Below are 4,122 nucleotides of genomic sequence, written 5' to 3' on the forward strand. Positions count from 1 at the left end.
TGATGGGGCCGGATGCCATGATCTTAGTTTTTTTGATGTTGAGTTTCAAGCCAACTTTTGTGTTCTCCTCTAGGAGGTATTGTAGATCTTCATAGAACCGGTCCACTTCAGCCTCCTCTGCATCAGGTTTAGGCATAGACTTGGATCACTGTGATGTTGAATGGTTTGCCTTGGATTCAGACCGAGATCATTCTGTTGTTTTTGAGATTGTATCTCATTACTGCCTTTGTCACTCTCTTACTGACTATAAAGGCCACACCATTTTTTCTACAGGATTCTTGGCCGCAGTAGTAGATATAATGGTCTTCTGAGTTAAATTCGCCCATTCCCGTCCACTTTAGTTCACTGATTCCCAAGATGTCGATGTTCAGTCTCATTTTTGACCATGTCCAGCTTACCTTGATTCATAGATCTTACATTCCAGGTTCCTATGCAGTATTGTTCTTTGCAGCATCAGACTTTAAAGGTCTTCACCCACTGGCAGAAGATGGCAACAGAAGGGGACAGGTGAGTCTTCCTAGGGAGAGAGTTCCAGAGCTTTGGTGGGGGCACCCAAAGCAAAGCCTCCAAAGGTTACCGTAGTGGTCAGGCAGGGTCATAACGGAGCAGGTGGTCCTTCGGGTATGTTGGTCCCAAACCATATAGGGTTTTGAAACTCAAGAACAGCACCACAAATTGGGTCTGGAAACAAATTGGAAGCCAGTGCAGGTGGGCCAAGACTGGATCCATCCATTTCAGTCAACATCCTGGCTGCAGTGTTCTGTACCAATCGAAGCTTCTGAACACTTTTCAAGGGCAGTCCCATGTAGAGTATATTGCAGTAGTCTAATCCAGATGTAACCAGGGGTATGCACCACAGTGGCCAGATCTTTTCTACCCAGGAAAGGCTGCTGCTGGCTAACCAGTCAAAGCTGGTAAAAGGCGCTCTTGGCCACTGCTGCCACCTGCTTATCCAACACTAGGCCTGGGTCCAAGAGAACCCCTAGGTTATGGACCTGTTCTTTCAAGGGGAATGTAACCCCATTCAGAATGAGTGATACCTTAAGTCCCAGGGCAGACCTTCTGCCCACCACTAGCAATCCCATCCTGTTGGGATAGAGCATCAGTTTATTAGCCCACATCCCCTCCAAAGCTGCCTCCAGGCACCAGTTCAGGGTTTCTACAGCCTTTCTGGGATCAGCTGGAAGTGTGAGGTAGAGCTGAGTGTCATCTGCATATTGGTGACAACTCAGCCCAAATCTCCGGATGACCCCACCCAGCAGTTCCATGGGATGTTAAAGAGCATAGGGAACAAGATGGAACTTTGTGGGACCCATAGGTCAAAGGCCAAGGGGCTGAAGAGCAGTCCCCCAGCACCACCTTCTGAAACTTCTGGATAGGACCAGAACCACTACAGAACAGTACCTCCCAATCCCATTCCAGATAGGTGCTCCATCTTCTGGCACAAGTCATCCACCAGGGTGACCAAGGCTGTTTCAGTCCCATAACCAGGCCTGGAACCAATTTGGAAGGGATCTAAACAATTTGCCTTGTCCAGAAAGGCTTGGAGTTGTCCAGCCACCACCCATTCATTCACCTTGCTCAAGAATGGAACATTTGAGACTGGTTGATAATAAATTTTTTTTTGCATCCCCCTAAGGGAAGTTTTTAATTTGTTTTTTCACAACACTACAAACTACAACTGAAAATATAGGAAGGGAAACTACCTCTAAGGAGAAAGAAAAGAAACCCACTAATAACTAATCTCCCAAGAGTAGGAGATCAATACATCAGCTTATTTCAATATTAATCTAAAATGCTAGTAATACATTGAACATAGTCGGTTATGCTAAGTTATTTATCTTTTAACCATCCATTTATCTGTTAAATGAAACCCTCAGAGCATCCCAAAGTTATTTCTACATTTTCAGGCACAATTCAGCGTCCTTCAGCCTTTATTTTCTCATATCTTTTCTTATCCTCAATTTATATGGACTTTTGGGGGCTGCTGCCCCCTTTTCAGAGAGAGAGTCCTTGTCAGAAGACACCGAGCCTAACTCGCCATCCGATCTGCTTTCTTCTTCTTCCTTCTTGTCCTCCACTGGTTCCCCCAGCTGTATTCTCAGGAACTCGCGTGCTTTAGGAACAGAGTCAATCTTTTCTTTTTTATGGTGGAGCTTGAAAATGATACATTCTGGAATTAACCATCTATAACTGATGCCATTTGTTTGTAAAAAAACGATTAAGTCTTTATATTTCTTTCTCTTCTGTCTTATTTCAAATGGAATGTCTTTTAAGATCCTGATATTATTGTTCCCGATTTTCAAGGGTGTTCCCGTAGTTGCTTACAAAATAGAATCTCTTGCATGTCTCTTCGAGAATCTGACTACTATTTCCCCAGGCAGATTATTTTTCTTGATATATAAGGAATACGACCTGTAGACCACATCCATCTCGCTGTAAAGATATTCCGCTGTCAAATCTGTCAATGGGGCTATTGCATCACTCAACAGTTGCTTCAGATTCTCTCCTTTAATTTTCGGGACCCCTTGGAACCGTAGGACCAAATTTGCTTTCTCCATTTGCAACTGTAAAAGTTGTGACTCTTCCGTAGCTGGTTTCATTCCCAGCTTTTGCACCTTTTTCTTGACTTTTGTAGAATTGGCGTCCATTACCTTCATCTTCTCTGCCATTTGCTCCGTTGCATTTAAGGATTTAGTCAATTGTAGCTGCTGTGAAGCCAAACTCTGACCAGTTGTTGACAATTGTTGCTTGATGTTAGTCATCTAATCCAGCAGATGGTGCAAGGAATCTGCTAACAGTTTAGAAAGCGCAGTGGTCTCTTCCGTTCGAGGACTGCCCACTAGTTTCACTTTCAACAGTTTGTCTTTATCTGGTTTCTTCCCCGCCATCTTTTTGGATTATTTACTTTTCTTGAAGTTGCTAAATTCTCTGATATTCGCCCATATGCTTATCTGCGCTCTGGTAAGTCTCTTAAAACAGATTTAGACGCTTATTTTTCCGGTCCCCCCTCTTTATTTCCGTGTTTTCATTTGTGCGTTTGGGAGGGACCCCTCCCCCGCTCGCTTTTTGTCGCTCTTTAAGGGGGGCAGCTTTCTTTTTAAATCTTCATGCTCGCTTCAGCCCGACTCACAGTTTGTTGTTGGCCAGCCGGCCTCGCTCAACATCGTTTTTTCTCACCCAATCTCCAACGCTTGTCCCGGTCAGCAGCACTAGTACCATGCAGTCACTCAGCGGCAGGACCTTCGGGGTGGAGGAGCGCCTCAATTCTCCGGCATTGCACTGGCAAAGAGGTTGCCCCTCAAAAGCCCCCTGGCCAGGAGCCTTTTACCAAGGCTCTGGCGGGGTTGCAACCCATCGCACCCCCTCCTACACACTGGTGTGCAGTTTGCATCCCCGGAACATCCGGGAGATGCGTCTGCCTGCGTGTCACCATAAACTGGAAGTCCGTTGATAATTATTGACATAACTTAGAAGAACTTGCTCTGTGTCCTCACAGATATCCCTTTCCTTCTCAGCTAAGGGCATCACCTTGATGTATCCCTCAGTTCCAAAAGGGAGAAGGTAAGGTATAATGTATCAAATCCATGTGGGACTTTATATGCTTATGTTTAATCTTTCTGCTGCTCCTGGAGGTTGCCTATAATGTATCTCATGCATCAATTAATTAATTTGAAGGGGGTAGCACTACTATAACAAAGAAAGGGCTGGGATGGTATTGATTGGAAGTGGACAGCGTGTGGCAAATAGAGAGAAGAAATAGCTTTAAAATGTCTCACCTCTGAACCGGCAGAGACACCATCCCTAATTCTTTACTGTGCTATGTGAGCCCAAGACTAGGGTGAGTAGCAAAGGGGTCATGGATTAGAGTATTAGCAGGGGTGTGGGTATTGCAGGGCTGAACTAATAATGGGATTGTCAACAATGGGAAATATCAGCACCAACAGTGATGAGAAGCCACAGGCAGCTGCCTGATGGGACAGGAAGACGGGTTAAGGCATCGGTGTGTATTTTTAAATGCTCCTGGTCTTTTCTGATCTTCTGTCACCAAACAGTTGCTTTCTCAGGTCTTTACGGGCTCATCCCTTTGGGGCAGCACCTGAAGTTCATCTGAGACTGTGA

Source organism: Gekko japonicus, unplaced genomic scaffold (assembly GCF_001447785.1).
Source record: "Gekko japonicus isolate JY-2015 unplaced genomic scaffold, Gekko_japonicus_V1.1 scaffold104, whole genome shotgun sequence".
Taxonomy (NCBI): Eukaryota; Metazoa; Chordata; class Lepidosauria; order Squamata; family Gekkonidae; genus Gekko; species Gekko japonicus.